We start from the raw sequence: 15,279 nt of genomic DNA, 5'->3' as shown, positions 1-15,279 counted from the left end.
AGATAGAAGGAATGAGATAGATAGATAGATAGATAGATAGAAGGTATGAGATAGATAGATAGATCTATATATAGATAGATTTATAGATACATAGATATATGTATTCATACAGTGTATCTATCTATAGATATATCTATGGATAGATATATCTATGGATAGATGTAGATAGATATATGGATAGTTAGATAGGTATATGTATAGATAGATCTATATATAGATAGATCTATAGATAGATAGATATATCTATAGATAGACATATCCATATCTATCTCTATAGATATATCCATAGATATGTAATAGCAAGGCCGATGTTTATTTATGAACAATATGTTTAATTTTTGGAAAAAAAAATGTTTTGGGCTCCCGTGCAATTCTCTACGCCAGAGGGGAAAAGCCGACGGCCGGGGGCATTATATTTGTAGCCTGTGAAGGGGGTAATACCCATGGCCCATTCCCAGACTATGAATATCAGCCTGCAGCTGTCTGCGTAGCCTTTATTGACTATTAAAATAGGGGCACCCTCCCAAAAAATGAAGTAAGGTCCCCGTATATTTTAAAGCCAGAAAGGCTGCGCAGACAGCTGTGGGCTGATATTCACAGCTTAGAGAGGGGCCATGGATATGTGCCCCCCCCCCCGGCTACAAATACCAGCACCCAGCCGCCCCAGAAATGGCACATCTGTAAAGTGGTCTATCATCACTAAACAATGCTCATAGCCTTGGTGCGCTGGCCCAATTGTCAAGTAATCCATAGCCGAGAGGTCCATGGTGCCAGAAGACCTCACCGTCTCGGTGGGTGCTTGTTGTTCTGGTGGTTTGACCAGCTCACAACTCCTGCATTGCTGGCATACATTCACCACAATGTTCCTCAGGTTGGAATGATAAAATAGGCGTTGCAACCACTGGAAAGTTTTTTCCGGCCCAAAGTGTGCTCATTTTTCATGCGCTTCCTTAGCCACCTGATCAATTAGGGATGAAGGAATAACCGTCTGCCATATAAGACTGAGTTCTGTTTGCAGGAACACCTTCCGGTACAGGGTCCATCCCGCAACAGGAGCTTCTCCCACTGGCGTAACATCTTTAGCGCTGCAGATCACATGGACCTCCTCTCGTGACGATTGGGCATTTGTTCAGACACGACCCACTGCCTCAACTGAGCTAGCTCCTGATGCTCTTGCTGCACTCGGACCCACTCATTGCGAGGCTGCTCCAACAAATTTACGCAGGCCTCTTCCTGTTCAGTTTCCCACGCCGCTGCCACCATTCTGGCAGTCTCTCCAAAACCTGGAACCTCCACATCCTCCAGTTCTTCATCCTGGCTGGGTGCTGGTTTGCCATAGTTCACTCGAGAGAGGGCATCAGCATGAACATTCTCGGCTCCTCTTTTATACGAAATTCTGTATCAGAACTTGGCCATTCGGGCTACCTAATGTTGTTCTCGGGCCCCTAACTTGGCAGTCTCGAGATGGGCCAGCGGATTGTTATCGGTGCGTACATGAACTTCTGAGCCAGCCAGATATTCCGCGAACTTCTCAGTCATTGCCCACACCAGTGCCAAGAACTCAGCTTAAACGAACTGTAGTTTTCTGGATTCCTTTCCGAGTCATGCAAAGACCGACTGGCGTATGCAATGACGTGCTCTTTTCCATCCTGCATCTGCGATAGAACTGCCCCGTGGCCCTCCCATCAGTGTGCAAGATGAACGACTGCGTGATGTTGTCGTAGACCAGCACAGGGGCCTCCGTCAAAGCCTTCTTCAGAGCTAAGAATGCCTCTTCCTGACGCTTCCCCCACTGTATGTTCCTGTTTTTGGTGCAAGAGGGCACTCCCCACAACAACTCATGGAGTGGATTAGCAAGGCGATCAAAGTCTTTTATGAAGCGTCTGAACTATCCTGTGAGTCCCAGGAACGCATGCACATCTTTCACAGTTTTTGGAGTTGGCCACTCTTGTACCGCAGCGAACTTCTCCTGAGAAGGCCTCACCCCCTCAGCAGAGACACCGTGTCCCAAGTATTCAATCTCAGTCCGGAAGAGGTGACATTTCTGAGGTTTCACTTTCAAGCCGTACTTCTGTAGCCAACTCAGAACTTGCTCCAGTCTCTGCAGATGCTCCTCAAAGGTGGGGCAAAGACGATGATATCATCCAAGTAAATCAAAGTGGCTTCAAAGTTCAGGTCTCCCAGACATCTTTCCATGAGTCGCTGAAACGTTCCAGGGGCGATGGCTAGGCCAAAGGGCATCCGGTCGAACTCATACAGTCCAGTTGGAAGGATGAAAGCCGTCTTGGCTTGGTCTCGCTTGGACATGGGCACCTGCCAGTAGCCGCTGGCCACGTCTAACGTGGAGAAATACCTGGCATTCCCTAGTGCCAACAGGGACTCCTCTATCCTGGGCAGTGGGTATGAGTCCCGCACAGTGCAAGCGTTGAGGCGGCGAAAGTCCACACAGAACCGCAAGGACCCATCATTGTTCCTCACCAAGACTATAGGGGCAGCCCGCGGGCTCTGACTCTCACGTATGACTCCCCACTTCAACATGTGTGACAGCATTCCCTTCACCTCCTGGTGGGGGATTGGGGCCGCATTCCCGTTGCGTATCTCGTGGATGATGGCCGTGGTACATCCAAAGTCATCTTTGTCTCTGACGAACACCTCCCGATATTTCCTCAATAAGGCTTCCACCTTAGGTACCTGCTGTGGAATAAGTTCTGAGAGCTCCACCCTCATGCGTTCCAATATCTGTCGCCCTTCTTGCAGCAATCTGGGGTCTGGAGCTGCCTCCGCTTTGACGGTCACCAGCCACGGATCCTCTGGCCTAGCGGTCAGCTATACCATATCAGATAGGACCAGACCAGAAATATCCCTCAGACATGGTGGTCACTTGTGAGCCTGTGTCTATCAGGCACCGCACCGCTCTTCCATTGATTTCTGCCCAGACCAGGGGGCATGTGGAAACAAGGCTGGGGGGACATTTACTCCTCCTCCTCTGCTCTTCACGCTCCGAGTGGCTCAGAGCCACCTAGTTTAAAGGAGGGCGCGGGGATGGTCGGCTCTGCCGGGGACACCATCGGGCAATGTGGCTGGGTTCTCCACAGGTGTAGCATGTAAGAGGGCTTCTCCTCCGGGTAGCTTCACCATCCCTTCGGGGGGCACCTTCTCCGTCTCACACCAAAGAGCTGGGCCCTACTGCCAGAGTTCTTCATGAGGCCGCCATTTCTTCACAGACCTGCTTAATCTCCATTCTCAGGTCCTCCACCCATTGAGGGATATTGTCTGCGGTTGTGGTTACCTCCCCGCTCCGTACCCTGCCCACTGGCCCTGTCACTCCCTGTTCTTTTTTGCCCAGAAGTGCCTCACTGCCAACTTCAGAGAAAGTCATGTCTGGCTTTACCCACATGCGCTCTCGCAGAGCCTGTTTCATCATTGCGTCACGCAGTCCCGTCACCAGCTGATCCCTTAGCACCACATCAACTGACCCTACACCTACACCATCCTTCCATCTGATAGCAGTGTGAAGCTCTTGTAGGGCATTCATGAATTGGGTCACGGTCTCCTCCTCTCTTTGTACCCGACGCTCCGCCAAAACACAACTGATCCAGTGCACGACGGACGCGACGTGTGGCCATCCGTCATGATCCGTCGGCAATACAAGTCTATGGGCAAAAAACGCATCCTGCGGGCACATTTGCAGGATCCGTTTCTTGTCCAAAACGACGGATTGCGACGGAATGCCAAATTTCTCCTGCTACCCTTGTGAAAATAAAAATTTGTGGGCAAAAAGATCATTTTTGTAGAAAAAATTCGATTTTTTTTTTCACGGCTCTACGTTATAAACTTCTGTGAAGCACATGGGGGTTCAAAATGCTCGCCACACATCTAGATAAGTTCCTTAAGGGGTCTAGTTTCCAAAATGGAGTCACTTGTGGGGGGTTTCCACTGTTTAGGCACATCAGGGGCTCTCCAAACGCGACATGGCGTCCAATCTCAATTCCAGCCAATTCAACATTGAAAAAGTAAAACGGCGCTCCTTCACTTCCAAGCTCTGCGGTGCGCCCAAACAGTGGTTTACCCTCACATATGGGGTATCGACGTATTCAGGAGAAATCACACAACAACTTTTGTGGTCTAATTTCTCCTGTCACCCTTGTGAAAATAAGAATTTGTGGGCGAAAAGATCATTTTTGTGTAAACAAAAGCGATTTTTTATTTTCACGGCTCTACGTTATAAACTTCTGTGACGCACTTGGGGGTTCAAAGTGCTCACCACACATCTAGATAAGTTCCTTAAGGGGTCTAGTTTCCAAAATGGTGTCACTTGTGGGGAGTTTCCACTGTTTAGGCACATCAGGGGCTCTCTAAACGTGACATGGCGTCCGATCTCAATTCCAGCCAATTCTGCATTGAAAAAGTCAAACGGCGCTCCTTCACTTCTAAGTTCTGCGGTGCGCCCTAACAGTGGTGTACCCCCACATATGGGGTATTGGCGTATTCAGGAGAAATTGCATAACAAAATTTATGGTTACATTTCTGTTTTTACACTTGTGAAAATAAAAAAAATGGTTCTGAATTAAGATGTTTGCAAAAAAAAGTTAAATGTTCATTTTTTCCTTCCACATTGTTTCAGTTCCTGTGAAGCACGTAAAGGGTTAATAAACTTCTTGAATGTGGTTTTGAGAACATTGAGGGGTATAGTTTTTAGAATGGTGTCACACTTCATTATTTTCTATCATATAGACCCCTCAAAATGACTTCAAATGTGATGTGGTCCCTAAAAAAAAATGGTGTTGTAAAAATGAGAAATTGCTGGTCAACTTTTAACCCTTATAACTCCCTAACAAAAAAAAATTTTGTTTCCAAAATTGTGCTGATGTAAAGTAGACATGTGGGAAATGTTATTTATTAACTATTTTTCGTGACATATCTCTCTTATTTAAGGGCATAAAAATACAAAGTTTGAAAATTGCAAAATTTTAAAAATTTTCGCCATATTTCCGTTTTTTTCATTAATAATCGCAAGTAATATCGAAGAAATGTTACCACTAACATGAAGTACAATATGTCACGAAAAAACAATCTCAGAATCAGCGGGATCCATTGAAGCGTTCCAGAGTTATAACCTCATAAAGTGACAGTGGTCAGAATTGCAAAAATTGGCCTGGTCATTAAGTACCAAATTGGCTCTGTCACTAAGGGGTTAACAGGAATAGGATTCTTCTCCCAGGGAGAAGACAGTAGGATATAAACTGATAATATAACCGTGCAAATATATGGAAAGCAGTATAAGTTCCCAGACAGTCAAACAGTACAACAGTAGTAAACGGAATTTCTTGAGAAAACACTTATCAGTCTGATGAGGACTTGCTTGTAGGGTCATCTTCTCCAACGTAGGCACTGAGAAACAGCGGCACTTGTCGTCCCTCTGTTATCCATGGGCTGTGTAGTCTCTAGGAACCCGCAACCTGAGGTTTAAGGGTTTACTGTGATGGACAGAGGGATGCTAGGCAAACGGGGTCCCCTCTGCTCTGAGTCTTTTACCTTAGCAGTACAACCTATCCCGGGAGAATGATGCATAGTCTATTATTGAGTCTCTCAACAGGAATCAAAGGCTCAGCACTAATACTGTGGATACCAGGGGCCACTGTCTCTGCACGGGCCACTGTCTCTGCACGGGTCACTGTCTCTGCACGGGTCACTGTCTTTGCACGGGCGTCAGGGCGCACCTCTCCAGTCACACAGAGTCCATTACACGTACTCACAAGATGCAGTCTTTCTGGACAATCTCCCTGTATTCGTCCTCCGACCGGGAGCCCTCTCCTCTCCGGAGCGCAGCTGCGTGCTGTTCTGACCGCTGTACATGCTGCTCTCCCCACTGCACCCACTACTCTTTCCGCTGCACACGCTGCTCTCACACTAGAGCGCGTGCCTTTTCTCTCTCTCAGCCCGGATTCCTTCCTGTCCCGGTCTCTAAGTCTGCCCCCAGGGAAACCTGCTGCACAGCTACATGGTTCCAGGCACGGAGCAGAGAAGGTAACCCCCTTTTACACTACTACACACTGCAAAAACTTTTGACAGCATGTATGAAGCTGGCTGTGTGATTTGGGCAGCATGTATCAGCTGACAAGTTCCCTTTAAATTTGGTCTCAGGTATATATTTTTTATATAACAGGTGCAGTTTAAGGTTATATTTAAGAGTCTCGTCTGAGGTCCCAGAACATTTAGGAGGATTAGTTTGAGGTCTCCATTTAGCTAGGGGTCTTAATTAATTCATGTACTTGGTCTGAGGTACGAGTTTGTTTAGGGTGCTAGGCCTGGAGTCTGAATTAATTTTGGGATCTGGTCTAGGATCTGATTTAATTTGGGATTTTGCGGATATTCCCTCTATTTGAATAAAATCCAGAGCAAAGAGCTATTACTAGTTTTTATACATTTTGGGGTCTGCTGGAGTCTGTTCATGGGTTTGATATGTCCTTGTTAGTCATCCTACATTTTCTGCCCTTGTTGCTGATAATTTGTGTGGTATTGTACAGTTTCAGGGAGGACAGATAAAACAGGCTATAGAATAGGAGGAAAACATTTGAATAGGAGATCAATGGGGGTTAGAAGCTGTATGAAGATGTATGAGCTATTGATGAAGACAGCAACATTTGAAATATGAGCAGAACTCACATCCTGCCTATATTACCAAGAAGGACACTCCCACTGGAGAAAATCTGAAACTTGAATAATTTTCTCCTCATGTATACTGTACTGTACAGTCACAGGGAGAGCAGAAAAAAACAGGCTATAGAAAAGGAGGACAGTACATGAAATCAATGCAGTATAGAAGCTGTGCTGATGTGTGAGCTAATGAGATGGCAAAACTTTAGATATAGACAGAACTCTCATCCTGCCTATATTACCAAGAAGGACACTCCCATCAGATAAGAACCTGAAACTTGGATCTGTTTATGAGGGTGTCTGGAAATGAATGAATGAATTAATTTATTATTTAATGAAGATTAGAGCCTTTTGCAATTGTATTATCTAAAAGTAGTTAATAATATGTAAAAAATTATTTACCAGGATTTTATTCATGAATTGGACCCTATGAGCTGCACATCACAGAAGAAGGGGAGCAAGTCAGCAGTACCTGAGGTAGAGAATAACAAAACGGTGCAGACTATGGCATATACAGTGATATATTCTGTAATACAAGTCACCCACTCACTCACAACCTAACCCAATAAAAATGTATGAAAACCATGCAAAAGCAATACAATACTGTCTGAGATGCCCAGGGCAACCAATCAAAAAGCAGCATTTTTTTTTTACCAGAGCAATTTAGGATATGAGAATGAGCACTGATTTGGTTGCTATGGTCAACAAAGGCACTTTATAAGTCCTAATAAGTGAATGAGAGCTGTACATATTGGCCAATCTGCTCCATCGTCGTTGTGCGGTGACAATAATGAGACTCTCTCCGCCATTTACATTTATTACAGAGCCCACTCTATACATGGAGGATATGGAGAGAGTGACAGATCCCACACTACACTTGGGGGGCACAGAGAGAGAGTGACATTTTCCACACTACACATGGAGGATATGGAGAGAGTGACAGATTCCACACTACACTTGGGGGGCACAGAGAGAGTGACATTTCCCACACTACACATGGAGGATATCGAGAGAGTGACAGATCCCACACTACACTTGGGAGGCACAGAGAGAGTGACATTTCCCACACTACACATGGAGGATATGGAGAGAGTGACAGATCCCACACTACACTTGGGAGGCACAGAGAGAGTGACATTTCCCACACTACACATGGAGGATATCGAGAGAGTGACAGATCCCGCACTACACTTGGGGGGCACAGAGAGAGTGACATTTCCCACACTACACATGGAGGATATCGAGAGAGTGACAGATCCCACACTACACTTGGGGGGCACAGAGAGAGTGACATTTCCACAATACACATGGAGGATATGGAGAGAGTGACAGATTCCACACTACACTTGGGGGGCACAGAGAGAGTGACATTTCCCACACTACACATGAAGGACAGGTAGAGAGTGACAGACCCCATACTACACATAGAGGGCAGATTGAAAGGGACAAACAGCACACTACACATGGATGGTAGGAAGATAGTGACAGACCCCACACTACACATGGAAGGCAAGAATAGAGTGACAGACCACTCAATGCTCATGGAGGATGAGTAGAGAGCGACAGAGAAAGCCTTTGCACCTTTCAAGACAGGACTGCAGAGGGTTTTAAGGGTTCTAGATTCACCATCTTGAGATCCTAGCAAATGGACCCCCTGCGAGCCAAAAGTTATCCCCTGTATAATAGATAAGGAATAATGAGTTAATTTTTGGAATAACCCTTTAAGCCCCTGGGTGTAAGGAAGAATGAAGAAAGCAAGCAGAGGTCTAGATAAAGGTAATGCATTGAGGCACAAAGTAAATAGGGTAAGAGTTTATAATAAAATGATCATCCGTAATATAGTAATATTATTAAATTGCTCTAGATATTGCAGAAAGCAGGGGCTGGTGAGTGTCCTATCTGTTACCCATGTCATCACTGTCCTCCAGTATCTAATCGATCATTAAACCGTAATAACCATTCTCATTTCTAACCTTTCAATTTATTTCTAGCCTCAATCAATATCGGCACATTCACAGGTTCTAGCGCGGATATTCTTCTTCCCCCGCACGGTGGATGGAATGTTCATTTCTTACAATGGAAAAACCTGAAAAATCAATTTTTTGAATTTCACTAACTTTAAAGCCTCATTGTCCTTCTCTTACTGCCTGTCACTTCTCCCCAATATAAATATATATATCTTCCAGGAACCTGCCGTTGCCAGCAGGGCAATGAAAGATAGATCTGTTTTAAAATGTAATGATAGGAGCGTTACATTCAGCAAATTGATATCTTCTACTGTATCTAAAGAGACTCCATAGATGCTCTTGTCTATATGCCCTGCCGGCGTCAAGGATCCATAAGTGATGTGAGAAGTAATGGACGACACTAGCAGTGATTGATTTCCGTGTGGATCAAATAAAACTCGTCATAAATGATAGTTCCAGGAGGATGAGCAGGAAGCGCACGTGTCGCAGACAAGCCATAAAAGCAGTCCGGGGCCTCAATTTACCCTGAACATTGTATCCAACCGTAATGACTTATAGCAAATCAATAAGGTCATTCTGCCATCCGAAGTGGGGAAGAATGGGACAACAGGACAATATCATCCTACATTCATTTCTCCTTGTATTCAAGAGTAGGAAATGAGCAACCATGCCTGAAGCCATCAACGTACAATTAAAGGCCAGCGTACACACTAATGACCCCAATTTATTAGCACCGTTGCTCCTTGCTCAGCAAGTTCTTCATGTTTCCATAGGTTCAGATAATATCATTTTCTTGCATCATACATGAACAATTTCCATCCAGATATACTGTAAATGTGATTTATCTATATATCTTGATATTATCCATCCATCCATCCATCCATCCATGGGTGCATTCAGACGTCCACACCAATCATTCCCAAATAGGACCACAATACACGGTCTGGCCATAGGTCTCCCAACTTGAGTGTGACAACGTCTTAGAAATATATGAAACTGTCAGCTCAGGTCAGGAGACCCGCTTCTAGTCTGTGCATTGCGGTCTGATCTTGGACCAATTTGCATGGACGTCTGAATGAGCCCTGGATAACATAGAAATGGAGTCAACACTCCAAAAAGAATATAGTGCAAATTACTGATCTTTATTGGCCCATTTGGTGACGTTTCGGTTCATAGTGTGAACCTTTCACAAGCCATTTTACAAGTGACTTGGACTGGCCCACGGGAGAACAGGAGAATCCTCCGGTGGGCCGCTGTGCAGGACTGGGCCACCACCGTCTTATATGAGCAGTACTTGGCATAATACACATTAATCACTATGTACAGACAAAGTCTAGTGTTCATAGAAGACCATTATTTTCGTTATATATGTATAAGTACAATTGATCAGAGTATCGCAGGTTCAATTTCCCCAAGGGGACTATTAAACACAGTTAAAAAACAAACGTTTTAAAAATATGAAAAAAAATTACAAAAGTTCAAATCACCCCCCTTTTGCAAAACAAATAAAAAACCAACATATTTGGTATCGCTGTGTTCTTTAAAGTCCAATCTATTAAAATATATAAAATAAATTAATCAGATCGGTAAATGGCGTATTGAGAGAAAAATCGAAACGTCAGAATTACAATTTTTTTTTGGGTCACCTCAACATTGCAACAAAATGCAATAAGAGATTATCAAAACATCATATCTACCCCAAAATGTTAGCAATAGAAACATCAGCTCAAGATGCAAGAAATGAGCCTTCACACAGCCCCACATCACGAAAATTGAAAACATTATGGGTCTCGGAATACGGCGTCATAAGCCAAATATTTCTTTTTTTTTTTAAATAATTTTCAATTTTTTTTTTCATCACTTAAATAAAAAAATATATATACATGTTTGGTATCTGCGTACTCGCACTGAACTGGAGAATCATATTGCCTGGTCAGTTTTAGTGAACATGGTAAATAAAAAAAACAACAAAAATTGTGGAATTGCACTTTCTTTGCAATTTCATCACCCTTGATTTTATTTTCCTGCTTTCTAGTTTATCGCATGATAAAATGAATGCTGTCCTTGAAAAGTACTACACGCCCTACAAAAAACAAGCTTTCATATGGCAATGTGGATGGAAAAATACAAAAGTTATGGCCCTTGGAAAAAGGGATGGAAAAACAAACAAAAAAAAAGGAAAATAGCCCGATCATGAAGGGGTTAATGTCAGTTTTGAGAATATAAGATTACAATGATATGATAATAATAATAATAATAATGTAGTTAACTTTACTGACCTAAAGAAAAAACAGTTAAAAGAATTGGAGTTAATGTCCTGTTACCCAAAAGAAACACCAACGTCCCCGGTGACACGGTGACAACGTACTGGTCATTATTCTTTGTTTGTAGCCTTTTTGCAGCTCTAATAGAAAATTCCTTTCCACGTGGAGGACTATAACCCAGTTGTAAATATATGTATTTATGTATATACAGTTGTCAGGATGAGGAATGATCGTATTGATTTGCCGTGAATCATCGTTCATGCCTTACGTGCTTGAGTGCAAATGGGGAGATGTGAAAATAAAAAGGTATCATGACCTTCAAAGGGACAAGTCGTAACAAACAGAGTGACTCACGCACACACAGCAGATCAGGCCACCGCAAACCTAGTGTCGAATGTACAGTTTTGTGCTTCTGCACTAAAGAGAACAAGGCAAACAAGAGGCTTTCATTCATGGGGCTCCCGTAATACTTGGTTGAGTGAGCCGGGACAGACAGGTCTTTCATAGGCACAGCCTGCAGCTGAGGAACTGACTACCGGTACTAGTGTTCTGAACTTTTCATCAGCCCTATGTGTGAGCTGCCAGAGCAATACTTAACCACTCTCTGTTCCCTGCAGTTTCAAGGGGACCTGGTGGAACAAAGGCAAGGGGAACCGGATCCCTGAGCAGGTTGGAGGCTTTGTGTGTCCTCGCTGAGTAGAAGGAGCTCCCGCCTCTAGTCGTGTCATGGAAAAGTGCTCTACAATTTGTTTCTGTTAAACAGGACCTTTCTCTAGAGGAAGCATTTGGCTTTTCATCCCTACCTGTGTCTGGCTGCCAATCTGTCCGTGAGTCAGGGGATTTTGTAATACTAAGAGATCTAAGAGATTCATACCAGTCATGGTAAAGTCTTTAGTATTGGCATGGCGGCAGTCACTGGCCACTGAGGATGTCCCAACTTTACCCCAACTTCAAATGATGAGGGGGAGAAGGATGAGGCTGCTGAAATTCATCATGCCCAATACATTTATTCTTCGGAGAGATAAGCCAGTATCAGAGGAGTTTGGCTACTTCCACCTCGCTTATTATTCCTCTCTATCATATAAATTGGCTGAACTTCTGATTTCAATGGGACAGGTTGATCATTAAGCATATACTAGGGCTGTCGGTCTTTCTAAAGGCACCATATCAGCTGAACCTGCCGATATCCACTGATTCGGCCGACTGACTAATGTATGTTTATGGGGGGCACCGGCTGACTTACAAGGGGCGTTCATTAAAGATTTCCCCTAGCCTACTTCTATTTATCAAAGGATGCTGAAACTGTACATGTGTAATGATATAAGTCTCTATAGAGTACGTGCCAATTTGCAACTCAGAACTGATAACAGTCTTGATGTTGCAGGTGCTGAAGTGGTGTGAGGTTTGATAATGGACCCAGTGGAATACAGATGCGGTCATCAAGTTCCTTTACTTGAAAGACCGCACACCAAAGGAGACGTCTGATGAGATGAAAGAGATTTATAGTGATGATTCCCCATCATATGATGTAGTCAAGAACTGGCATCTTCAATTGAAATGTGGTCGGACTTCGGTGCAAACAGCTCGAATTCCAGGGTGACCCCACTTTCCAATTGATGAACACACCATCCAGCAAGTGGAGGTCATCATTTTGGAAAATCGCCTCGTAACCATTCGCCACCTAGTCCTTGGAAAAATGTATCCAAGACCATCTTCACATGCATAAGGTATCCGCACGCTGGGTTCCCCAGCTGCTCACACCTTTCCAGAAGCAGGAATGAGTGGAATGCTCTCAGGCTCCATTGACGATGTGCCATGGAGACCAGGAGGACTTTTTTCAAAAGACTGATCACACAGGATCAGTCACACTAAGTCACACACACTAAGCGACGCTCCAGCGATACCGACAACGATGTCGATCGCTGCAGCGTCGCTGTTTGGTCGCTGGAGAGCTGTCACACAGACAGCTCTCCAGCGACCAACGATCCCGAGGTCCCCGGTAACCAGGGTAAACATCGGGTTACTAAGCTCAGGGCCGTGCTTAGTAACCTGATGTTTACCCTGGTTACCAGCGTAAACGTTAAAAAAACAAACACTACATACTTACCTTCAGCTGTCTGTCCTCCGGCGCTCTGCTTTCCTCTGCACTGTCAGTGCCGGTCAGCCGGAAAGCCGAGCAGTGACGTCACCGCTGTGTTTTCCGGCTGGCCGGCGCTGACACAGGATGCAGGAGGACTGCAGGGAAGCAGAGCGCCGGGGACAGACACGGAAGGTAAGTATGTAGTGTTTGTTTTTTTAACGTTTACGCTCGTAACCAGGGTAAACATCGGGTTACTAAGCACGGCCCTGCGCTTAGTAAGCCGATGTTTACCCTGGTTACCAGTGAAGACATCGCTGGATTTTCGTCACACACGCCGATCCAGCGATGTCAGCGGGAGATCCAGCGACGAAATAAAGTTCTGGACTTTCCTCAGTGACCAACGATCTCCCAGCAGGGGCCTGATCGTTGGTCGCTGTCACACATAACGATTTCCTTAACGATATCGTTGCTACGTCACAAAAAGCAACGATATAGTTAACGATATTGTTATGTGTGACGGTACCTTAAAGTCCTGTTGATGCAATGGAAGTATCATGACTCACTGACTGCAAAAAAGGCACGTGCCCAACCCTCAGCAGGCAAGGTCATACTCACAGTATTTTGGGGCCATCACTGAGCAGTACTGATGGATTTCCTAGCAAAGGGCACCATGATCACTGGGACATACTATGCTTCACTGCTGTGGAAATTGCATGAGGCCATCAAAACCAAGAGACGTGGCATGCTCTCCAAAGGTGTCCGCCTCCTGCAAGACAATGCACCAGATCACAATTCCCATGTTGCCCAAATGGAAGCATCCCCTTAATTCACCCGACCTCGCACCATCGGACTTCCACCTCTTTCCAACAATGAAGTTATTTTTGAAGGGCAAGCATTTTCCAGATGATGAGACTCTGATTTCCGAAGTCACAACATGGCTTTTGGAGCAGCATGACGACTTCCACAAGCGAGGTGTTTACAGTTGCTTAAAGAGATGGGAGAATTGTGTGTCCCCAGGCGGCACCTTTGTAGAGAAGGACAAATAACTGTGCCAAGTTTCATTGCTCCCAGTCTACAGGAAGTTGGTCAGGGGAAATGTTGATCGCGCATGTCCGATAACGGACTGCTGATCTCATTATCTCCCATAATTAAGCCACCCGCCAACATGTCTATTGGCAGCATTCTCATAGAGAACACAGGAGTGCTCTGCCAAACTAGTGCTCTTGTGTATGAGATAGCTGTTGGCCAAACAATAGGCCAGAGCATCATCCCGCACACAGCCAACGAATGTGTGTGGCCAACTTATCCCCTCTTCCTCCAGGATCAGGCACTTGGATTTTAAGCTGCCTGATCATTTCTGTTCATGGTAAAAGTGTTTCTCAATTTTTTCCATTGAGTGCATATGCATTCTCGACTGAACTAAGTGTGCATGTGTATGGGGAGATCAGGAGCAAAATCGAAGAGTGTTCTTCTATCAGATTCAATATTGTCACTTGCAACTATAATCAATCAGCTATTAAAAAAAACCACTCACATATTGTAAAGGCAAGTTGACCCTAGAGGTGTGCAACCTGTGCGTTCTCACAGGCACATCAGTAATCCCTACTGAAAGGAGCTCCCCAGGCACTCAAGGTTTGTGACACCAGGAATGTTTTTATTAATTTATAGAACTGTCACTTTGCTATTATTGATGGTGGTGATGTGTGGACATGGACGTGGTGGCACAGTATATCACAAAGGCACCAATGGAAGGCATTACAGGATAGCATTGCGCCAATGGATGGGCCATCCATTTGTCCTGCACAACTACACAACTTGCATTCATTATTTGAGAAGCAATCTACATTTTAGAGACCAAGAAAACTGATCTTGGCACTTATATAGAGTGTTGGGCAGCACGGTGGCTCAGTGGTTAGCACATCAGCCTTGCAGCGCTGGAGTCCTGCGTTCAAATCCCACCAAGGACAACATCTGCAAAGAGTTTGTATGTTCTCCCCGTGTTTGCGTGGGTTTCCTCAGGGTTCTCTAGTTTCCTCCCACATTCCAAAGACATACTGATAGGGAATTTAGATTGTGAGCCCCAATGGAGACAGAGATGATAATGTATGCAAACAGTAAAGCGCTGCGGAATATGTTAGTGCTTTATAGAAAAAAAGAAAGAAAAAAAAAAGCAATTTACATTTCTGTAGAGTCATATAATTATATTAAAGTGGATCTTTCATCTGTTTCACAATTCAGGTTTCAGAAATTATTATATGGTGTCCTTAAACTTGATGAAACTGGTGTACTTATTATAAAAAAAAGCCATGCC

Source organism: Ranitomeya imitator, chromosome 2 (genome assembly GCF_032444005.1).
Source record: "Ranitomeya imitator isolate aRanImi1 chromosome 2, aRanImi1.pri, whole genome shotgun sequence".
In the NCBI taxonomy this organism is placed as follows: domain Eukaryota; kingdom Metazoa; phylum Chordata; class Amphibia; order Anura; family Dendrobatidae; genus Ranitomeya; species Ranitomeya imitator.
Note: the sequence above shows the minus strand (reverse complement) of the source record.